Consider the following 26,389-nt stretch of genomic DNA (forward strand, 5'->3'; position numbering starts at 1 on the left):
CCACCTGTGAAACAAAGAGGAACTGAACCTGATTTGGCCGATAATACAATACCATTAATCACAGCCGAAATAATACGATTTGTCAGAAACGCTGTTCAGATGGCAGGAACTACGGCGAAAATTCTCAACGTAAGAAACTAAGAACTGTAGAAGTAAAGAACGCGGAAAACCGTATTCTGATTTGATTTTCAGTGCGATTTGAAGGAATTTGTTGGCCATATAACTTAGACTGGGATTCCGATGTTCGAAAAGACCGTATTTAATTGATTTTGCTTTAAATAACAGTATGACTTTGTCATTCGTACCTTATTTGAGTTCTATAAAGTTAATGTAAATGATACACAACAGATACCATTTTGTTCCAAAAGCGAAAAACGAAGTATTTCATGAATATGTTATTTGGTTTAAAGTATTTTACTTTATGCTATTTAATCTTTGAGTTTATATCTATATTAGTAATTTCTGAAGTTATGTCTACATATGCCTTAATGTTATGTGTATTACTTAATATTACTTAATATTTGTGTTTCATGCTATTTATGTGTTTTCCTATGGTTGCCAAAATGCAATATCAATCACATTATTCATGTTATGATGCTAATAAGACGTTAATTATTATGTCATGTTCTGATTATTATCATATTTCAATTTTAATCTATATTTTGTTTAACTAGGCCCTATATCTTATATTCGATCAGGTTGTGTTCAAAGAACAACTATATGAATATTATATACATCTTTTTTCAAAACCTTCTTCATGTTACCTAGATAAATAATTAATAATTTGTAACAAGCATTTAATGGACCCGAAAAAGGACTTAAATAACCTGCAAATCAAATTCCAAATGTGCCTTATCGTCGTTGAAATGTATAAATAAATTAAGATGATGATAAAGTTTAAAATAAATATGATAATAATATTGTTATAGAATTAAATATGATAATTCTATTTTCTAATTCCAATTGAAAAGATTCCGCTGTGCATACCTTTAACTTTGAACTATAGAAAGTATTTTAAAATTTTATAGTTTTTACATTAATGTTTTGGGTATTTTATTTTCTCTTTTCACTTTACGTTTGTTTACTAATAAATAATGTCCGGATATGTATGTAATTACATATTTTTCCTTCATATGTAGATTCGTCAAGTCCTTAAATGTTTGTGATTCACACCTGTAGGGTGCTTCAACTTAAGTTTCATATTATATATTTTTACATATTTTGACCAATATTACATATTTCTATGGTTTCTACATATTTTTACATAAAACTGTCTTAAAATTTTGCGTTTACTGAAATTTTAATTTAAAATAAAAAAAAAAACTGTCAAACTGTGCAAGGTTTGCATCTAGATTCAATTTCGTCATATCTATCTTCTTGTTTCTTTACCGAAAGAGAAATGCTTCTTTTTTATTTGTCAAACCATGTTTCGCATAATTTTCGCAGATAAAAAAAAGAAATAAAAGAAGAAACAAGTAAAAATCCTCCCTCCGAGGTGCATTAGCAGCACCCTTTATTCTCAACTCTGGAGGAAGACAGATCACGTCGCGACTGGCCAGGAAATTCCTAAAATGAAGTCTATTTGATTGTTATCGGACGGGGAAAAAGGATGAAAGCAAATCCTGCAATTCAAGTTAAAACTGCATGCTAGTGTGCTTCCAGGAATTTACTGCAAGAGTTCGTTCCAAGAAGCTGGGGACAATGGCAATATCATAGAAGGTAACCTAACCTTTCAAAGAACTTAGCTTGTTCACCTGAATGACAGGAGGACAGTACTCTAGTATTGCAGTTGCAAAACGCACGTGTTCTGTATTCACCGTCGAAGTTAGAAATGGCTGCGGCTACCTCAACTTTATCTGCGAAATTGCGGTCGTGGGTAACTATCGATGATGCGTTTACTACGGACGGTAAAGAAGTGTTGTGCCAAGTGTGTGATAAAAAAAATTGGATGTTCAATGAAATCTCAGTTAGAACAACATGTACGAAGTGCACTCCATGTAAGAAATAAAAATTTGCAAACTGCAAAAAAACAAGTACTCTTGACACAAATGCATCAAGATACTTCAGTGAATGAGTTTTTCAAAGACTTGTGCCAAGCAATGATAGCAGCAAACATTTCTTGGAACAAAGTTGAAGTGCCAAAATACCGTGCTTTTCTGGAGAAGTACTGCGGGCGTCGAATTCCTGACGAATCCACTCTTCGAAAGTGTTATATCGAAGTTTGTTATAGGGAAGCTATAGATACCATTAGGGCAGAAATAGGTAGTTCATATATATATTTGGATTTCTGTGGACGAATCAACAGACGTTTTGGGACGTTATGTAGCAAATTTAGTGATTGGAAAGTTAAGTGAAGATGCTCCATCTAAATCCTATCTTATTGCGACTAAATTGCTGGAACGCACGAATCATTAAACGATTGCTTGCTTTGTAAATGATGGTCTTAAAGTGTTATGGCCGGAAGGAATTCATTAAGAAAAGGTCCTTGTTCTCTATACAGACAGTGCAGCGTACATGTTAAAAGCGACTAGAACACATACAGTTTTTTACCCTCACTTTATTCATTTCACCTGTATGGCCCATGCTTTCCAGCATGTTACTGAAGAGGTGAGAGGCAACTTTGCGAAGTAAATCAACTAGTTTTTTCCTTAAAAAAATGTTTGTTAAGGCTCCACAATGTGTTCAAGTTTACAGAGATCAACTGCCAGACGTGCCACTTTCTTCGGAGTCTGTGCTAACGCGATGGGGCACTTGGATACAGGCAGTATATTTCTACGATGAACATTTTAAAAAAACTAAGCCTGTTGTTCATTCGTTTCCATCGGAGTCTGCTGTGTCAGTTGGCATTGCTCAGAAACTGTTTAATGACTCAAAAGTAGCGTGTGATATCGCATACATAGACAGCAACTTTGGTTGGCTACCTACAAGCATTAAAAAGCTAGAGACTGTTGGGCGGCCTCTTCCGGAATCCATGGAAATCATAGAGGATGCAAAGAAATCTTTGAGTTTTACGTCCCACGTTTATGCCGGTTAGGCTAAAGGAGACGGTGATGATGAGTAATGAATGAAATGGTGGAATGAAGAAAATGGGAGGAAACGGGAGAACCCCGAGAAAACCCACGCACACGGTGTTTGTCCACCACAAAGTTCACTTGGCGGGGGCTGGGATCGAACCCGAGACCCCAAGCACCAGAGGTGAACGCTCTACCACTGAGCCACCGCGGCCCCAAGGATGCAAAGAGACTGCTGCAAGGTGTGTATGGAGATGTAGGAGAAAAAGTTCGAAAGATACTAAATGCAGTGGTGAAAAGAAACCCGGGTTACGACAGCCTATTGGCAGTGTGTGAGACTCTCAGTGGTGAAACAAGAACCCCCTGAAGATATTTCCCCCAACTACATCCCCCTGTTGAAATACCCATTGTGCAACAACACACCGAAGATCTTTTGTAAGTACTTTATTTCAAATTAAAAATGTTCATTACTAGAAATATTCTTCAATCTTAGTTCGGCTGGTGTTGTTTAAATGATATAGGACTGCTTTTCCCTGCATAAAATAAATATATATAAAACAATACATTTCGTCTTTTAGTATTTAAATTTGTATATTGCGTACAATTCATTTCAAGATTGGGCCGTGGTGACGGATGCGCATTTAGTGTAGGAGGTTCTAGATTTGAAAAGGGACCACATCACACCACATGAGATTTCTGATGCCGTATGCATTGATTTCTCGGAGCTTTCCTGTTTCTCTCTAGCCGATTCACATCTTCCTTCATTCGCGTCTGATTTTTATTATCCTGCAATCAGTCACTTCAGTGGCGTATGGCTGTCTCAGCTGTTCAAGCATTTCACTTCATTGGGGGACTTGCATTAACCAGGATAAAGTGTAGTAATTTTCCTTTTTATTTTCATAATTCGTTTTAATATTGCATACTCATACGCGTGTTATTACGTTTTTATAAATATGTAAAATTACATATTACATTTTTGTTACGTATTTATGTACATATCTAGGGGTCGATATTACAGAAAATCCGGACTCTAGTAATATTATGGCATTTGACTCAGTGCACGAGGATCATGGGCTTCAGTAACAGTTCTATCTACAACTACATTTCTAGCTACATATTAATAAATCTTTTAAGAATACTAGTATTCAAGAATATGAACTGGATGAATTTAGAACAAATCAAGAAACATCACATTACATGTCGTTGCTTTTAATATTTTACATTTCTGTTTGCAAAGAGATTTGTAACTAACTTCTTGTGTAATACGTATGTGATCATAAATATGCAGATGTAGTCTAGAGGCATCTATAAACTACATTTTTCAATAGAAATTATTAAACAATTTTGAAGAAAAGTTGTTGGAGTTAATCATCCCTTTTAAGCACTGAGGCTATATGAAAGGTGGTCTTAGAGCTCAATATGTAATCCAGCAGCGTATTATAGTGAATTCCTGCTGAAGGTGCACAGACAAATGCACAAAACCCGACCACAGTTGCTCAGGGCGAGTCCACTGATTCACCACGACAACAAACGCCCCGCGCCGGCACACCGTTCGCTAATGCTGTGTGTACAAAGCTTCGCAAAAACAACTTGGAAATGTTATTTCATGCAACCTACAGTCGGACATACACTGAGAAAAATGTAGGTTGCGTACTTAAAAAGATAGGTTACATGCGTAATTCCTGTGGTTTTTGGACTTAAAGTACAGCAGACGTATAACTGAAAACGCGTTTCATAATACTTTCTGTATAAGTGTTCCATCTATACGTCTTTCCGTGTGAAATAATGTAGGCGGTCAGAATCTCACATACAAATGGACGTACAGGGTCTGTCCTGAATGAAACCAGACTAAGGCTGTGGAACTGAATGTATTGAAAGTAACATAAACTACAACTAATAATTTTCAAAATAACACCCACCGACATCTACACAGCGCTTCCAGCGATTCTGCCACTGTAGATAAGCTCCCTGGAACTGCTCTTGTGAAATGCTGTTCAGGGTCCTTGTAACGGCAGCTTGAACAGCTTCGATATACTCGAATCGACGTCCTTTGAGGTCTCGCGTTAGCCGGGGAAAGAGGAAAAAGTCACACTGGGACAGATCAGGGCTGTAGGGAGGTTGTGGAAGCGTAGAAATATTTTTCTTGTCCAAAAACTCCTGCACAATCCTTGCCGTGTGACTGGGCTCGTTGTCGTGGTGCAGGGTCCAGTTGTTGGCAATGTCTCTTCGAAAGCGGGCGACCCGTCTGCGGAGTCTTTCGAGGACCTGGGCGTAGAAAGTTGCGTTCCCCGTCGGTCCTTGTGGGACGAATTCCTTGTGGACGACGCCTTGAGCGTCATGGAAAACAATGAGCACTCGCACAACATCTCTCTCTCAACACTCGATTCACACCGAACCACTGCTCGCAGCAGACTGAACACTTGTGTGTGGTGTTGCTATGGCCCCCCATTACCTCTCCCGGAAGTTAGTTTCACTGTGCGACGCGAGAGGGCGACACATCAGAGCTAGTCTGGTTTCATGCAGGACAGACCCTGTATATAACATATAGCTGACGAAGGTAACGTAAGTATATTCATGTGATATACGGAAAACTGTTAGATATCAGACATCCTACAACGGCATGATGTAACATCTAAGGGCAGTGCCTATGTAGCATACGGATAACGTATACTTCGTACTGATTTCTATAGTAAGCAAGAGGATTCCGTCTATTTGTACAATATACCGCTGAACGGAGAGCGGATTATTCTGTGTACGTCCACCAGACTACGACCTATTCCGAAAGTTGAAACAACGTATGCGTGGACGTCGGTTTCCATGTCTGCTAGAGCTTTTTGCAACCATTGCCCGAACCATTCGACACCTTCACAAAGATGGCATTCTAAATGGTACACAGAAGCTATCCGGACTTTAGAAATGCAATATTGTCAAGCAGTGAAATTATATTGAAGGCCTGTAAAGAGATCCTCTCTAAACAATAAACGTGTAAGTCATATAAATGTAGTGTGTATTATTTATGAATTTACACTCCAGTATTGTCCTATTTTGAGTGGTGATGCAGTAGCGTTGGTTTCAGACCACCGTTACACACGAAAAAGATTTCGGAAGTTCCGGGCGTCGGTCCAATGTCAAAACCGCGAATATGCAAATTTTGCCATTTTCACTAAGTGCAGTTTCACGTTACTTGTCGCACACAGATTTCAATACCAAAGTCCCATTTTTAAAATATGAGTATATTCGAAGTTATCATCAATTCTAAAACATGCACCTAAGTCTATATACTCATTTTTCGAGGTAAGTTGAATATTAGAATGCTTATAACTCAAAAGTCAAATTTAGCACATTCGTGGTTTTGGTATATACTTTATCGAGTGGGGTTTTTGGTTCAGACCTATTAATTGGACTAGAAGTTCATAGGATTTGTTACTTTTAATTCGAGCTACTTCTACGACATGGTGATCTGCTAGTGCAAGGTTAATTTCCTCTTCAATGTATTCAAGAGAGATCTCTACGTGAAATCTCTCCTCGACTGACATTCAGTGGCGTTCAGATTCTATTTATATGGGAACCACTCCATAGCTATCCAATTTAAGTTGGTTCTCAGTTTGCTGTCTGTATATTTTCACTAACGAAGTCCCATCGAATGTCTTTAACTTGCCCGGTTGCATACTTGATAACTTTGTTTATAGCAAAAGAGCCTACTCGTGTTAGAATCAGCATTCATTATTTAATTACAAGATATATGTAGGACTACAGGAGTAGCGATTCATATCTTTCTTCCAGTGTTTACCACATTTCCTTCAGTAGATTGAGGTTCGGTCTTGCTCACGTCAGATGTTTTTAATAGATTGAACTAGGACACAATGTAAAGATTTATTTTAGCAAAGAATTGTATGTATTTTTAAAGTTCATAAATGAAAACAGTATATGGTCGCCACAACACAACATGGAGGTCAGGGCCGTAATTGTTGGGGAGCAGGGGGCAATGCCCCTCCAGAGTCCAATTTTGAGACAAAACTTTCTTACTCTATATAATTACAATACAAACATGAAATTATAAATGAAGCATCAAACAGGTCCACTACATTACATAAACAAAACAACACACAAAAGGTAAATAAAACAAAAATGAAGCGTGGACCCATTTCAGTACGAAATGTCTAAATTAAGGGCCCTATAAATAATATTTATTCTTATGCCTTTGAGATTTGTCAATATTGTCCCCTTAATTAATTTGTTACGTATGGAATGGATCCAGGGGCGTAACTAATGTCCCCTCAGGCCTTGCAGTGCGGGGGGAGGGGCCCAGAGCTACCCCCTAACAACCACGTGAGCACGCATACACCGAAGGACCATCGTAGAACTAACGTAATCAAGAAGAATAAGAGGAACACCAAATCATCGTCCTCGTCGACAAAACACAAAGTTAATGAATAATAGTAAATATTACAATAAACTTCACAAGGGGTAAAAGAAACTAATTAACTAAGCGCAACACTTACAAACCCAAAACGGTACGGATTTTTTATAACATTTTAAAATTTTATTAATTTTATTTTTATTTTTAAGATTTCTTTTATACACAACATGATCATTAGACAGACACAAATGTAAGATGGAATTGTGCACATGTACCTCTACTTTAGTTAGAGGAACGTGTTCAGTGTTCATCGTCTATCAATTCTCTCTCAAGCTTCCTACGAGTCCGGTGATAGTATTCGCAACTAAGAGGATACGGACAGAACACGCAAATAGAGGATATACGAATGAATAATATTGTAGAATTAATTCAACTGAAGACTGCATACAACTACAAGATCTACAGCGACTTCAAACATGGTGCGATGACAACAAATTAATAATAACTGTATCTAAGTGTAAATCCCTTTCTTTCACGAGAAAAAGAAATCCCATCACCTTTGACTGAAAGAAACCAAACTGTCTAGGCAAAGTACTGTTAAAGATTTAGGTGTTATTTTTGATCCTGAATTAAATTTCAATCAACGCATAAATATGATAACAAGCAGCGCATATAGAAATTTAGGTTTAATGTACAGAATAAGGCAAGACTTTTTCAGTGATACAACGCTAACAACATTTTATTTTACATGTGTTAGATCAAAATTAGAATATTGTTCTACTATATGGACTCCCAATAATAAAAAAATACTCTCAAGAAATAGAAAGCATACAAACGATATTCTTGAAAATGCTTACATACAAAAAACTAGTTTTTATCCCAAATATTTTTCCTACAATGATCTAGTAAACAATTTTAATTTTCAAATTTTAGAAAAAAGAAGATGGATGTTGGACTTGTTATTCTTATACAAGTTATTAAATAATAATAGATTGTATGGAGCTGGGCTCGAAAATATCACTTCGGATTCCCACTTGCAAAACCAGAGTAGAGAACACAGGTACATTTTATTGTGCGAAAGCCAGAAGCAATAAATTATTTAAATCCCCTATGTGGAGGCTGTGTACATTATATAATGACATTGTAAATAAGCTTGATAAACTGGATGTATTTAGTTTATCAGAAAACAGGTTCCGATCATAAGTAAAACAAGAAATTTTCTATAGAAGTAATTAAGAATTTTATGTATGTAATATTTACTGTATGTACACAACACTATAATTGGGCACTAAGCCTCTTGTGTTGTATATTAAATAAATAAATAAATAAATATGAATGGTGAATAAAGCTGCAGTGTCAAACCCACGCTTAGAGACGATGGCAATACGCTGGATAAAGGGAAACGGAGGTTCTGATAGTTTGTGATTATTATGTGTCGCAATGTTACTAGTAAATACCGAGAGACAAAATCTGATATTTCGAATTTTAAACAATACTTTGTAGAGTAATGGAAATAATTATCTTGATATTTCATAGTACATTGAATCCAAATAGTGTGTTTTGAATTATCATATTTCATATTATTTTTAAGAAAAATCGTATTGAGTAAAAGTGTTCATATTTCTTCATATTTTTGTATGTTGCATGCCTAAGCTAATCTCTAACTTCGTTGAACTCAGTGACTTTGCATCGCTTTCAACACTGACTAAATGCAATTCTTCTCTTATATGGAATGGAAAGACTTTTTTCTTATTAAATCAATAGACATGAGCCGAGGATTATTTTCTAGTTATAAGACATCTTTTATTGGAGGTTATTTCCCTAGTGAGTTGGAGTTCACCACTAACTTTAGTATTGGCGACGACTCGATTTAAAACATAGTTAACATCCTCGTTTTGGTGCCAGAAGGTGTCCAACATAGCAAGCTACTGAATCCCATAGTATGACGACAATCTTCCCGAGTCCAACCAAAGAACTGCGAATCCCTTGAAACTTAGGAGGAGCTACTATCTCAGCCCTAATACCTCATATTAGGGCTGAGGTTCCATAAGCAATATCGGAAGCAACCAGTCATACAATCCACTTAGTTGGGAGTGAAAAAAACCTCCCCTCCCCGACAAAATTTTTTCACAATTAAGTCATTTTACTATAGTTAATTCCAGCGAACAATTTACTTGTACTCACAATATGCAGTACTTAACTTATAAAATATTACTCCACTATATTCCATGAGGGATGGAGACGATAACGCAAAATTGGGGAACTAAGATGGTCATCGTTGAATATTCCCAGGATTATATCCCTTTGTTTCATTCTTATTGTACGCTACTTAAATGAAATTAAATGAAAGCTCTTGAATGACGTCATACGATTGTGCCAATTACGTAAAAGGAGATAAATGATTAATGAAAGTGAATGATTATGAAATAATTGATGGAATGGGAAAGCGGAAGAAAACGAGAGGTCTCAAGGAAACCAATGAACACGATTTGTTTAGTACGAACCCCTCGGATCATATAGTTGGGAGCTCTGGTTCTAAGGCATCGTCTTTCCCTTGTATGATAATACATCCCTTAAGTTTAGTATATATCAGCAACGTCAACATTATACTTCTAACTTAGTGGAATCTCTACACTGGATACTTAATGACTAAACAAAGAAAATTTTAAATTATTATGGAAATTTTCTTCTTTTTCCTTTAAGAGCGAAAACGCTAAAATATGCAATTCCTCATATTTAATGAAGAGTTCATATACCAAATTTTACATCTTTAATTTAAGCACTCCTCACATTGGTCATTTACTTTATAGAAAAAGGGAAATTTCAATATTACAAAAGATTCCCTTTTTAGGAACACGATCTTCGAAAATAGTAAAAGGCTTATTCACTAATATTTAAGTAGGAGCTTCTATAATGAATTCTACATCTCCAACCTAAGCAAATCCTCAGATTTAGCATTTAATAAATATAAATAGTTACAAATAGAATATATATGTTATTAAAATGACCACTCTTACTCCCGCATGATGGAAATTTTCGAGAACACAGAAAGATCTAATTACTTTCTTTTTAATTAAGAATGTATGTTTAGAATTTTATACTTTCAACTCAAGCAAAGCCTCATATTCGGGATTGTATAAATAACGAATTGGAATATGTTCTCTATTTTCCCATTTTAGGAGCATAATTTTTAAAAATTCTGAAACATATATTTCCTTACTTTTAATTTAGAGTTACATACCGAATTTCACACCTGCAATTAAGCATTGCGGCACTTTCTGAATAAATAAAGATGCAATGTTACTTCTTTCTCCTCTTAGGAGCGAAATTTTCAGAAACACTGAGATATGTATTGCCTTACTTTTTAATGAACAATATATATGCTAAGTGTGAAATCTCTAACTACAAAGATTATTGTGGATATTCAATTCTTGACAGAAAATTTGAGCTCCACTTTACTTCCCTTACAGGCCCGAAACCAGCCACAGACGTTTGAGGGAAGGACGGTATGAATATATTAGATTGGGCCAAGTCATTAAATATTCTCTTACAAATATCAAAATTGTGATGAAGTCTGGAAGGGCCACGAAAACTTTAGGGAGGCAGACCTCCCTAGCCCCTTCTGGTTGCGGACCTGTTCCCTTACCATTCGTATTTTGAAAAAAACAATTCTAATCAGGGATGCAATGAGGGGTATACCCACCAAAAGTTTTATAATCCAACGAATAATCATCTTAAATTTACGAAAGACCGAAGGTATGCTGGGGTGGGTATATACTATATTTTTGAACATGATCTGGCATGTATCTATCAAAAAATGCATGCATTACGCCATTGATCCATATGTCTATCCGTGATAAAAGAAATGTGATGCCGAAATTTTACATTTCTACGCCCTGGGCTCTGAAGAATGAGTCAATTCAGCCCTCTTATATTGCATTATAGAATCTATAGATATAGGCAGCCCAGATAGGGGTAATAGTGTAAGACATGTTTTTCAAAGATTAATCAGCACATAAGATAGATATACAGCAGAATCTCGTTCAATCGATCTTGGATAATTCAAAATATTGGATAACTCTAGTAAACGTTTATTTCTCTCGAAAAATACATGGAACCGATGGTAAAAACCTCTGACAAATCAAAAATTTCAACCTTCTGTCTTGATAATTCGAAGTAATACGTAGAACACAATACTAGGCCTATTTAATATTGTGGACAGATTGCAAACAGATGATCGCAGTTTCAACTAGTTTGCAGTTACCCAGAGGAAACCATGGGGAAGAATAACACAAAAATACAATCAATATGATGATTATAAAGAAGATGGAGACGGAACAGGTAATAAAGAAAAACCGTGTGCCAAACTCTCATCTGAAGTTTCCGTAATTGGTTAAAAATTGAAGAACATTTGTTGAATATGAACGAAATATTATTAACTGCGTATTTCACGCAATGAACAATCAAATTCAAAACAAATGAAGATCACGAACTTTTTAAAAATGAGATCAGATAATTAAAGTTAATATTAGTGTATGTGTACGAATTTATTATGTTTTCTTAAAAGTGTATTTTTTATGGTACTGTACATATGGCTTAACTTATGTGCGAATAAATATAGTTTGTTTATTTGCGGTGTTGGAACACGCAAATAAATATCCTGTTTTAAAGTTTACTGCATATAAATTATCTTTTCATGGACAGAAGTTTCGCTCGCTTGATTTTTCGTTATTTCGAATAATTCGGTTTTTCTCCTATTCTTTTCCGAATTCGAATTAAAACTATCCCGTCACGTATACGATTATGTTTGTACTATAGAAAGTATTTTTAAAATTTTATAGTTTTCACATTCAACTTTAATCATATTTTGTTTTGTTTTTTGACTAAATTTCTTTTAGTAATAAAGCAATAGATATTTCGGTATCGATATAAAAAACAATGCACTTACGTCATTATAGCAATTTTACCTAGAACTGTATTTCCTCCTACACATTAATAATCTTTTTAAGAATACTAGTACTCAAAAACAAAAACTAGGCGAGTGAGAAACAAATCGATAAAGAATACATTATGTGTCGTTTCACTTAAAATTTTTACTTTTCTATTTGCAAGGAGAGCTGTAAATAACTTCTTGTGTAATTCATGTGTGATCATAAATATACAGCTGTACAACAGAGATATCTATAAATTACATTTTTGAAAAGAAATGATCAAATATAATTTTGAAGAAAAGTTATTTGTGTTGGCTTAGAGTTTATCATCTCTCTTGAGCAAAGGCACTGTATATGAGAAGTATGTCCACTTAGACAGTCCCCATCTAATCAAATTCACTCAAAAGTCGTGTTAATCGTTTGTGCAGATATATGCAACACACTTTTTTGTTTGTGCAATAATGAACAACAACGAACTACAACAAAAACAAAGTGGGGCTGTCTAAACAGTAGCCACCACCTTGTCAAATACGGTCGAAAACGGTGTCAATAGTTTGTACTGAAATGTGCAACACAAATCTTCGTTTGTGCAACAATGAACAACCAGCTAGAACAAAAAGGGGGAGGTTGTCTAAATGTTAACCCCTCTACCTTGTCAAAAATCGGTCGAATATGGTATCAATCATTTGTGCAGAAGTGTGCAATACAAATTTTTGTTTGTACAACAGTGAATAATGAGCTTGAACAAAAACAAATTACAGGCTGTGTAAACGGTAGCCTCTCACTTAGTCAAAATCGGTCGAAAATGGTGTAAAATCGTTTGTGCATCATTCGTGCAGAAATGTGAAACGCAAATTTTCGTTTGTACAACAATGAACGATTAGCTAAGAACAAAAATAAAGTGGGTGCTATGTATCAGTATCCCCCACCTTGTGAAAACCGGTCGAAAATGGTGTAAAATCGTTTTGTATATCGTTCATAGAGAAATGTGCAACACAAATATTTGTTTGTGCAACAATGAACGATTAGCTAAAACAAAAACAAATTGCAGGCTGTCTAAACGGTAACTCCTTCTTGTCAAAATCGGCCGAAAAGGGTGTCAATCGTTTGTCCGTCGTTTCTGCAGAAATGTAAAACGCAAGTTTTAGTTTGTGCAACAATGAACAAAGAGCTAAAAGAGAAATAAATTGCAGGCTGCCTAAACGGTAATCTCCACCTTGTCAAAATCGGTCGTAAACGGCTTCAATTGTTTGTGCATCGTTTGTTCAGAAATGTGCAACACAAATTTTATATTGTGCAACAGTGAACAATAGTTAGAACAGAACTAAAGTGGGGACTAAGCAAACGGTAGTCTCCACCTTGTCAAAATTTTTCGAAAGAGGTTGTCAATCGTTTGCCCGTCGTTTGTGCAGAAATGTAAAACACTAATTTTGGTTCGTGCAACAATGAACAAAGTGCTAGAACAAAAACAAATTGGAGGCTCTCTAAACGGTAATCCCCACCTTGTCAAAATCGGTCGAAAACGGTTGTCAACCATTTCTGCGGAAATTTGTAGCACAAATAACAATTTGTGCAACAATGAACAATGGGCTACAGCAAAACAAAGTGTGGGTTGTCTAAACGGAAGCTCACCATTTTGTCAAAATTGGTCGAAAAAGGTGTCAATCGTTTGTGCATCGCTTGTGCAGAAATATGCTACAGAAATTTTCGTTTGTGCAAGAATGAACAATGAGCTAGAACAAATTGGGGGCTTTCTAAATGGTAGTCCCCACCTTGTCAAAATTGGTCGAAAATTTTGTTCGTCAAGTTATCCGGGACATTAGAAGATCCACATATTTAAAGACATTAATCGTTTGTGCTTCGTTAGTGCTGAAATGTGGTCTACTTTTAATGTTTGTACAATAACTACGACGTTATTCACATTTCAAAAATCCCGGCCAACTTGACATTTTTCTAATGAGTAAAGTTTAATATTCTGATCGTTCGTGCTACTTTTGTGCAGGAGAGTGCTGGAATTTCATTGCTATTGTGCTGAATTAAATGATGTTAATAAATTTTGAAATGTCCCAGCCAACTTGATGTCAGGTTGGCTGGGAAACTTTCTGAAAATAATGTTTTCAATATGTCAATCCAGTGGCGTATTTACTATTTTGTTTCGGGAGGGACTTCGCTAACTTTCGGAGGAAGGGCTTTGCCTGGAAATGTGAAAATTCTGCAAGATATTTCATTTACTTTACTATACTAAGTAACATTTCGGGGGGGGCTTAAGCCCGGAAACCACCCCCCTAAATACGCCACTGTGTCAATCTATTCTTCAAAGTTTGTGCTCATAAGTGCTTTCATGTTACTGTTTATGCGTGGAAACTAAAGGTGTTATTAGATACATGACGAGTGAGGTGCGTGATCTTGGTACCGCGACTTAGAGCCTAAACGGTGAGATTAGTATAATTGGTTAGTGATTCATTTGTGCTCGTTTGTGCACGAAATCCCATTGTTTGTGTTTTATTAGTTCCAGAGACATAAGCTAAAAACAGATAGAGGCCCAAGTTCACGCTGGATCCCCAACTTCAAGCACAAACGATGAAAATACTGTAATTCGTTATTGAACCATTTTTGTCGTTTGTGCACGAAACCCTCTCATTTGTGCTTCATTAGTTCTGGAGTTATAAGCGAGAAAGTGGTAGGGGTCGAAGTTCACGGTTCTCAACCAACCTCAAGCACAAACGATAAAAGTATCGCCGTTCGTTAGTGCATAGGCTCGTTAATGCATCGATTGTGTTCATTAGTACGCAAAACTCCATCGTTTGTGCTTCAATAGTTCCTGGTGAGTTATAAGCGGAAAACCGAAAAGAGTTGGAAACTGGATACATTTTTTAGGTTTCTTTTGAAATAAAATGCTTGCATTTCTCCCACACCTGAAGCACAAATAATGGAATCAGTGTAATCGGTTAGTACATAGTTTGTGCTCGTTTGTGCACGAAACCAGTTCATTTGTGCTTTTCTGCAGAGATATACGCGATGGCCCCCTACCATTTTTTTTTGCTCATATCGCTGAAAATAATAACACAAAAACGATAAGGTTTCGTGCACAAAGTAGGACAAGCAATGACATTAATGCCATCGTTTGTGATTCACATGTGGGAGAATTGCAAGCCTTTTATTTCAGAAGAAATAGCAAAAATTTGTTTACAGTTTCCAACTCTGTTTTCAGATTTTGGCTTATAACTCAGAAACTATTGAAGCACACACGATGGCATTTCGTGCACAAATGATGCACTAACGAATGGTACCACCGTAATCGTTTGTGCTTGGAATCGGGAAGCCAGCGTAAACTTGGTCCCGTACTAGTTTTCGCTTATATCTCCGGAAGTAATAAAGCACAAACGATGGGGTTTCGTGCACGAATGAGCACAAATGATACACTAACGAATGACACCATTTTCATTGTTTAAACCTGAAGTTGGGGAGCAAAGTTTACGCAGGACCCTGCGTTTTTCGTTCTTAAGCTATGGTGCACAATCGAAGCACTATCCAATGGCACTAATCTGATCGTTTGAGCTTCACATATAATATGAAGGACGCAAGCATTTTATTTCCAAAGAAATACCAAATATTGTATTCAGTTTCCAGCTTTTATCAGTTTTTGGCATACAACTCACCAGGAATTATTGAAGCGCAAACGATGGGGTTTTGTTCGCCAACGAACACAGTCGATGCACTAACGTGCGGCAATACTTTCATTGTTTGTGCTTGAAGTCTGTGAGGAGCGTGAACTTCGCCTTATATCAGTTTTTAGCTTCTACCTCCGGAACTGATATACCACAAATGCCGGGTTTCGTGAACGAAAAAGCACAATTGATCCACTAATGAATTACATTATTTTCAACGTTTAAGCTTGAAGTCGGGGAGCCAGCGTAAACTTGGCCCCTAAAAGTTTTTCGCTTATATCTCCGGAAGTAATAAAGCACAAACGATGGGATTTTGTGCACAAACGAGCACAAACGAAGGACTAACGAACGACAATAATATCATCGTTTGTGCTTCAAGTCAGGGGACCAAGTTCACGCACCTGAGATTATGAATGTTACCATTTTGTTTCTCGTTATGTATCTAATAACGTGGTTAGTTTAACTGTATAAACGATAAAATTCAAATACATTCGAGCACAAACGTTGAAGAATAGATTTACATATTGGAGAAAAGTTTACGGAAAGTCTGTGGGCCGGGACATTTCAAAATTTATTAACGCCATTTAATTCAGTCTAATAGCACTGAAACTCCAGAACCTTCCTGCACAAACGTAGCACAAGTGATCAGAATGTTAAAATTTACTCATTAGAAAAATGTCCCAGCCAACTTGACGTCAAGTCGGAAGGGATTTTCGAAATGCAAATAACGTCATTAGTCTTATTTTACAAACAATAAAACTAGAGCACACTTCAGCACTAACAAAGCACAAACGATTAATGCCTTTAAATATGTGCCATATTAAAAAATGAAAGCCAACTTGACGGATATCATTTTCGACCAATTTTAACAAAGTAGAGACTACCATTTAGACAGCTCCCAACTTGTTTTTGTGCTAGCTCATTGTAAATTGTTGCACAAACGAAAATTTGGGTTACATCTTTCTGCAAAAATTGATACACAAACGACTGACACAATTTTCCACCCATTTTGACAAGGTGTGAGATACCATTTAGACAGTCTCCCCACTTTGTTTCTGTTCTAGCTCATTATTTGTTGTTGCACAAACAAAACTTTTTGTTGCACATTTCTGCACAAACGATGCACAAACGATTGACACCATTTTCGACCGGTTTTGACAAGATGGGGACTACCATTTACACAGCCTCCCCACATTGTTTTTGTTCTAGCTCATTGTTCATTGTTGCACAAACGAAAATTTGTGTTGCACGTTTCGGAAGAAACGATGCACAAACGATTGACATCGTTTTCGACCGAATTTGACAAAGTGTAGCTACCATTTACATAGTTCCCACTTTTTTTGCTGTAGCTCATTGTTCATTGTTGCACAAACCAAAATATGTGATGCACATTTCCGCACAAACGATGCACAAGCGATTGACATAATTTTGGATTTCAAAGGTGGGGTCTACCGTTTACGTATCCCCACTTTGTTTTTGTTCTAGCTCACTGTTCGTTGTTACATAAACGAAAATTTGTGTTGCACGTTTCTGGACAAACGATTGACAGCATTTTTTGAGTGCTTTTGATGAGGCGAAGGAGCTGTCTAAATCGATGTATAACAAGTGGACTTAGAGCTCAATGTGCGTATTATTGTGAATTCCTGTTGAAACTGCGCGCAAAAATACACCAAACCATAGTGCAGTTGCTCAGGACAGATCCATTGATTCTCCACGACAATGCTCGCCTGCACACAGCTAATACTGTGCGTACAAAGTTTCGCAAATACGTTTGGGAAAGGTTGTCTCATACTCCCTACAGTCCGTACATAAGCCCATCAGGCTACAATCTCTCCACAAAGTTGAAACAACGTATGCGTGGAAGTTTGTTCCCAATACTGGAAGGGTTTTCTGCAGCTGTTACCCGAATTATTCGACAGCTTCACAAAGGCTTAACTTATGTGTGAATAAAATAAAAGGCCTAATTTGTTTGTTTGAGGTGTTGGAACACGCACATAATATGCTTTTTTAAATTTTACTGCATATAAATTATTTTTTCATGGACAGTAGTTTTGCTCGATTGATTTTTGGATATTTTGAATATTGGATAAAATTAGTTTTTTTCTGCCCCTTTACGAATTCGAATTTTTAAAAATTCCACTGTGTATAAAATAAAGTTTATACTTTAGAAACTAGTATATTGTGAAGATATGTTAATTTGAACACATAATGATGTATTTTCTTTCGGACTTTGGGGCATTTTATTTTAAAATTCTATGCAGTAAAAAGCATAATCGTTTATTTAAAGTTGAATCACTTTTCATTTTTTTCTAAGTTCATTTACTTTTCTTACAAGGAAGTTTTCTTGCTGTTCGTTAATTTCTTCAACACATGTAATTTCTCAATCAATAAAAACAACAGATTAATTCTCTGTCAGCATTCCTATCATCACCTCACCTTTGGTTAATCTATGAGCACGCTCTTTTCATCGAGACTGAAGAAGTAATCAATGGCCCAGGATATTAACCCGGAACGAACATGGAACAAAAACGATTGAGAGACTTTTGGAAGAGGTTGTTCGGATCGAATGAGAGACGAGTCAAGGAGCACTAGCTACAATTCCGAGTTTACGGGAAGTTTACCTTGCTCTAGCCTAGAGAGCACTTTGTCTTAGCTAATGTTATAATCTATCAGCTACGGTGGACAATTCGTTAAAGAGTGATTTCGATTTTGATTAAATTTACTGTTTTCGCAATGCTAGTTTTCCTACCCGGGTTTCGCTGACCCTTAACACACGACTTCCTGGACGCTCAGTAGACAGGAGAGAAGGATGGACGGACATCAATCCACTGGAAGAATCGTCGAGTAGGAAACACTGAGATTTACAAGTAAGTGCAAGTAGATTAACCAGTCCTAAAAGTTACTCCCTTCTCACCCTTTTCAACCCCTTTGACATCACAATCTGTTTCTTATGTATATGTTTGATTTTATTTATATGCAACTCACGTCAGATCCTGTACTTTGCGCTTTACCAAATTCAATGTTTACAAAATCCTGGGCGCAACTTGTCAGTTTTGACATCCCCAATTACACCATTCATTAGTGCATTATCTGAGCCTTCAGACGACTGCATATTTCTTTAAGTTTATACTTTATTATACTTCAAAATTCATCTATTTATTTTTCCTGACTTGAAATCTTTTTTGTACTAATAAATGGGTCTGGATTCTGTAGACGAGGAACTTACCAGTCACTAAAGAAGTTGTGTCTCACACTGTATTTTAACCTACATGTTAACAAGTTTTCTACGCATATTTGTATTCAAGAACACAAATTGGACAAATGAAAAATACATAATAAATACTACCGGACGCGGAATTTGCCTTTAAAATTTTTGCTTTACCATTCTGCAAAGAGATTTGTAAGTAATACTTGGGTAATAGATATACGTGAGGCCATAAATATGAAGGTGTACTTTAGAGACATCTATAAATTACATTTTTTGAATAGAAATAATATAGTATAATTTTGAAAATAAATTGTCGTTATTGGTGGTGGTTTCGAGTTTATCATCCCTTTTGAGCACCGAGGCTATATGAGACATAGATCTACAAGCTCAATGTGCAATTCGAACCACATGAGCTCCAATCGGAAATCGAGCTCGGTTCTTCTTCACTAAAGCCACAAGGAAGCTCAGTTTTGAAGGTAAGTTTATGCTTCAAGGGGAAATAATATTTAAAAAAAATACAGAAACATGGATACTCTGAACTGTGGTGACCTGGTTCAACTGTAAATTGTTTGGATTCGTGATTTCCAGGGCCGTCCCGTGGAAAATCAGCACCCGGGGCGATGGTCCGAATAGCGAAAAAGGTGGACAAAAATGGAAGGAGTTCTTGAAATGTTTTGAAATTGTGTATATAATGGTTTGTAAGGTTGACGATTACGAATTTGATATCAAAAATGAAAAATTCAAAATGGCGGATCCAATATGGCGGACCAAAAGGTGACAGATTCATAGTATGGATCTCAAATTGGGCACAGAGGGTTTTACACTGTCACAGATTACGAAGTTTGATAATAAAATTGTAAACTTCAAAATGGCGAATCCAATATGGCGGAAAATGTAAGAAAATGCATGTTACGGAGCTGAAATTGGTATGAGGCAAGTACGAATCTCATATTAGGAGTAACATTAAATATAGAGTATCTAATATAGCGGAGCAAAAGGAGAAGTAGTTGATTATGCTAATGAGCACTCACCTGGTTACAAGCCTAACTCGTCTTCAGATGAAGTATTTGCAGACTCGTCATCTTGTGTGGTTATTTTCAGTAGCGCAATCACATCCTGAGGTAGTTTATGGCTTTTCTTCTTTGGGAGTCCTACCAAGGTGGAAATTACTGGATCCGAACTCAACAACAACCTTTGAAAGAGATCCAAATTACTGGCTACTCTTGATGTTTTTCGAGTGTTGTGTTCTCTGTATTTCCGCACATCCTTGTGTCTAGATTCAAGGGCCTCCTTTGAAAGCTCCCCAATCGGTAAAAGAGCTGCCTGCACAATTACTGACCCGTGAATGAGAACTTTGTGCACGGTGGGTGGCATGTAGTACCAGGGATATAATCGCACAAATAACTGAGCAGTTTCGATGCAGTACGTGTCGAATTTTGCAACATCTATGTCATGTCCATAGGAAATTGTTGTCAAGATATTTCCAAAACGCGTGATTAACTGCTGATCCACTCCTGTTATCTCCGAAGCTATTTGAGGAGCTGCAAAGAACCTGCGGGCGGTATTACCGTCATTGGTAGTTCCATAGCCAGGTTTGGGAATATCCACACTGAGGCCTAGTATGCATCTGAACCCCTCTCTTGGATAATTTGTTTTCTGCTTTCGAACATTTGACGAGTTCCATATTTCGTACTCGCTTTCCACTTTTGAAAATCTAATCTATAGGAGATATGAAGGATACACTCAAAAAATCTAATATGTGCATGGAGGATGGAAAGTCCGAACTCCAAATGGGATAGATCTTGTGGCACATTTGTCATTCTCTTAAGATCATTCATTTGTGAAATTTTCGCGCCACAGATGTAACATTTCAGGCTTGATGTGTTGGTGATGGCATTGCATATTTTGCCATCAACTATTGATAGTATAAGGGAGTAGTGTACAGTCAGGGTACTGTTTCTTAATGGCTGTAAACTTTCTATCTGTTTGTTTATATAGTCTCTTTCTTCCTGGGCAACAGTAGTGGTTTCGTGAATCCAACGGAGATGAATAGGTCTGCAGAAACGTCTTGATGATGGTCTTTCATTTCTCCACACGCACTCTCCTGTTTCATTATCAACCAATCGCAAGGGAACGATCGCTGTCATAAATAAACTTGCATCACTCATGCCACTTTCAGTCCATGTCTGTTTATATTGTGAGTGACCAGAACTCCCGTCAAAACTCCACTTACAATGCAATATATACGTTTTCTCTCTTAATGATGGCCCATTGTCCGACAAAAGTTTCAAAATTCGGTTTGCAGTATGGTCTAGTAACTCTTGAACTTTCACCTCACATTCACTTTCACTTACACTTATATTTTTCGGATATGTTGCTTCTTTTGCTTGCAGAATAGCGTAGTAGCTCGGATATAGCGTGTGACCATGTTTAATTGCCGTGGTTCTAATTGCCTGATATTGGTGTTTACTTAAGTTCGTAGAGACAATCATCGATAACGCTTCCTCGTCTGATAGCTTCATTGCTTCTTGTCGTTCCTTTATCCAAGTGTCACGAATTCTTTTGCCTCTGGTCGGTGTTGTTGTGGTTACTTCTTGCAACAATTTTGCGGCTTGTTCATCCCCGTCAGATCACAACTTCATCACCGTAGCATATGCAAGTTCAGGCGTACTTGTATTACTTCTTAACGATTGCGTTTTTCGTCTTTTAGTTCTGTCACACACTTCGTGAAATTCTTTGGAAGGACGTCCAGTTGTTGCCGACGACGGAGTGGAAGGAACATCTGTGATTGTAAGATGTACTTCTTGCTTCAACCAGCCCGAATATTTACATACAAAATAACTTACGTTACTCCGACACTTATTCCAGCGCCAATAATACGGAATAAAGAAATGCAACCTCATTACATGATACAGCGATTTTGTGGCTTCGCTATCTATATCTAATCCAAACTTGTTTTTCACATATTGCACAACACTTTCTTCTTGCTGCACACGGGTCTTCCTTCTGTTTTCTTGTATTTTATCATGCAACTCCAGACGCGATATATGTATATCCATTGTTTACTTCCCCACACTACACAATGCTGAAACACACACTGCAAACACTCGATAGTTTTGTGATAACTACCGTACACACGGCTCTGTCGTTTTCAACTAACTCCGCGTGCTTGCACTGTCAAACAAACGCTATAACTTACGTGCTTATCTTCTGCTCGTCTCGCCACCTCAAGCGGACTCTCGATGATGACTGTTACACCTCTTTTGTGTCTGTAACTTCAACTTCATAAAATGACTTTTGTCCACCTTTTTCGCTATTCGGACCACTGTGCGACGGCGCCCCCATACATATTCCAAGCAATTTCTATCTTTTTTCTTTTTCTTCTTCTTCCGAATTTTTGGCCCCCTTACTTCGCCGCCTCTCCCTCCCCCCTTACGGCACGGCCCTGGTGAGTTCATCCATTTTGAGGAAAAAATCCTTCATTTATTTTTCTAGCAACTTTAATGTACGTACACATCACGTTTAGAACAGAGCTTATCAACCGTACTAAAACTTAATACACAAATTAATCATCGATAACATGTTTGCATCATATATTTTTGTTGGAAATAGCAAGTAAAGATTATGTTTGAAAAAATTTGAGCAAGTCCAACTTCAACCTCAACTTTGATGGTTTTTATCTCGGAAATCAGAGACTTGCACATCATAATATTTCATATACCTACTGAGTCAAGCCCCTAAGTCAACTAAGAGGGTATTCATTGAACACTTATTTCGCCAAATAATAAGCACAAACCGCGAAATGTTCGACAAATATCAGAAAGTGGCAAGAAAATTTCAAGGGCAGAAAAAAAAACAGTGTAAAAAGAATTTCGAATTCACTGAAATCTTTTGCGAAAAAAATTGGAGCGGGGCTATTTTGACACATCGCAATGTTAGAATTAACAATATATATCTTTTTATATAATGTCATAACTGTATGTTTAGCAGAAGAGTGACAAAATTCATAAATTGTCCTTATTGATATTCATGTTGAAAATGGTCCTAAAGAATAAGAGAATTTTGTGTAAAACCATCTCATCTTCACCACTCTCAGGAAGCAATTGTGTCATATGTCTGCCCATGTGGCATGGACTTACAAGCTCACTGTGCAGTCCGAACTACATTAGCTCCGATCGGAAATTGAACTCGGTTCTTCTTCACCAAAGCCACATGGAAGCTCAGTTTTGAAAGTTAATATCAATTTTCAACTCGCTTCCTCCAAAGTTGGCGATTATAGTTTCAATCACTTTGTGACGTCATGCTAATATTTAAAAAAATACACTAAATGCTTTTATTAATAATAACCATTGATCGCTGTATTAAACATATTTATATCTTTCTGCAGCCAAACATCATTCAACTTGTGTTCTTTCTTACATAACATGTCAGGTTAATGTGACTCCTGTCACCAGATTCTATACAGTAATTTATTTCGAGAGGTCCAAAATTTTTCGGGTAATTAAAATTAAACATGAGGATAAATTATATTAAAGTCTGTAAAATTACCCCTTAAATTAGACTGAATTTAGAGAAAACTGGATTTCGGAATGGGTGTCCAAACCCTCAGGATCCACACCTGCATACCTCTTAGATTGTCATTAGTCTTCAGTAGATAAGTTAGCAACTGCTTTGACGTTTTCATATATAACCAAAATAATACTAGCTTTAGTCTTTAAGCTTACTGAGAAAGGTCACTGCATTTCAAGGAACCAGTAAGTGGGTTATCCTTACACATTGAAATCAGCGCCGTAACTTAGATTTTTGCTGGGGGGGGGGGGGAAACATTAATTCACGTATTTGGGACCCCTAGAAAAGTTGTTTTTTTTTTCTAATTCTTGGGCTCTCTCTTTCCATCTTTCTCTTACTCCTTATAGGCGCCCGGAGCCCGTGGGGGCGTCCCGTACGGCAAGGCCTGCGGGGCCGTTAGTTATGCCCCTGGGCCCGTTCCACACATGACAAGTGACAATATTGACAAATCTCAAAGCCATACGAATAAATATCATTTCCAGGTCCCCTAATGGTAGACATTTTTACTGAAATGTATCCACGATTCATTTTTGTTTTATTCACCTTTTCTGTGATGTTTTGTTTATGTAATGTAGTGAACCTGTTTGATGCTTCATTTATAATTTCATGTTCGTATCGTATATGGAGTAAGAAAATTTTGTCTTAAAATGGGTTCCCCTCGAACGGCGGGAGCTTCCCTGGAAGGGCAGTTGCCCCCCTGCCCCCCACAAGTTACGGCCCTGATTGAAATACTTTTGCAGATAAATAGTATTCCTGTATCTAATGAAATGTGTAACTTAAGCGTGAAACAGAGTATCATTTTCTTATTTAATTTCCCTATAGAGTGGTAAGCAGCACAAGAAATTGAGATTTTCTTCCTCCAAACCAATATCATAACCAGTGGCGTATTTACGGGGGGATCACCCACGAGCCCTCCCTCATTTAGTGCAAATTTTTTAAATGTATTTGCAGCGATAAGAGAAAACTCACGAAATTGTCACCTAACTTTTATTGTCCAAATGTAGAACAAAATACAGCATATCTGCAACAGAATGACACATCCCTCTTCACTTCCATCCTAGTATCACCACCACCAATCACACAATCCAAGAAGCACTTTTAACAAGCGAATGTGTTATTCGAGTGAAAATCTTTAAAGCCCCACTCCACTTCGGCGGCTCTCTCTGCTTTTGGCAATTTTCTCCTGCGCACTGCACATTTTGTTAATGTATCAATACAGTATATATATATATATATATATATATATATATATATATATATATATATATATATATATATATATATATAGTAGTAGGGACCCCGTTATATGCAGCCGAGTCAGCAAAAATTTTCTCGATTCTGATTGGCTGAGAGAGGTCACGTGACGTTAGGCCCCGCCCACGCGGGAAATTCAAATTTCCAGGTCACGTGGTATGACGTCATGAGTCACCCTGCGGGGAAATCCCTCACTCTCTTTTATGACCAAGATTTTTGAAATTTGTTCCCTTTTACGGCTAAGATGAATGCTTTGGTACCTCGATTCTGATTGGCTGAGAGAGGTCACGTGACGTTAGGCCCCGCCCACGCGGGAAATTCAAATTTTCAGGTCACGTGGTATGACGTCATGAGTCACCCTGCGGGGAAATCCCTCACCCGGGATTTTTGAAATTCGTTTCCCTTTTACGGGTAAGATGAGTGATTTGATACCTCATTCTGATTGGTTGACAGAAGTCACGTGATCTTAGACCCAGGGATATTTGAAATTCGTTCCCTTTTATGGGTAACATGAATGCTTAGGTACCACGAAGCTGATTGGCTGACAGAGGTCACGTGATCTTAGGTTGTGTGATATTTGAAATTTGTTCCCTTTTATGGGTAAGATGAGTGCTTTGGTACCTCGATTCTGATTGGCCGACAGAGGTCACATGATCTTAGACCTGCCACACGGTGAACAGATTACATGGGAATACCCCTCACTCATTTGTTTCCTTTTACAGGTAAGATGAATGTTTTGGTACATCAATTTTGATTGGTTGATAGAAGTCACATGATCTTAGCACCCCCCACAGCCCATGAGTGAAATATAGAGCGATATGTCGGTGATCCTGGATTTTAGAATTTAGTTCCCCTTTTTGGTACCTTAAAGTTCCCGTGGAGGGTTCAACCCCATCCTTAAATAACCCTTTTATGGTATCATGATATTGTACTGAAGTTTACATTAAATATTATCATTCTCTTTGGCAGATAAGATGATTACCAGCTTTCTTACCTTGATGGAGATCCTGTCCTTGAATTAGTAGCCTATGTCTCTGGAAGTAACAATGGTGAAAGAGGGGTGTCGCTTGTAGATTTCTTATAACACATTGTTGTGAGTTTAAGCGATTTTTTAAACGCTCAGTAAGCGCTTCATTAATGGAAACAGTGTTGCCAGATTTTTCTTACCTAAACTGCTCCGATTCTTTTCGAAACGGTTCCGCAGAGTGCAAGAAATTTTAAACTAAAAATTTTTTCGAACTAAAAAAATTTCAAAACTAAAAAATTTTAAACAAAAATTTTCAAACAAAAAATTTTCGAACTAAAAATTTTGAAACAAAAATTTCAAAAAAAATTTCGAACTAAAAAAATTAAAAAATTTTCGAAAAATATTTTAAACTAAAAACTTT

Source organism: Thermobia domestica, unplaced genomic scaffold (assembly GCF_964235325.1).
Source record: "Thermobia domestica unplaced genomic scaffold, izTheDome1.hap1.1 HAP1_SCAFFOLD_138, whole genome shotgun sequence".
Taxonomy (NCBI): Eukaryota; Metazoa; Arthropoda; class Insecta; order Zygentoma; family Lepismatidae; genus Thermobia; species Thermobia domestica.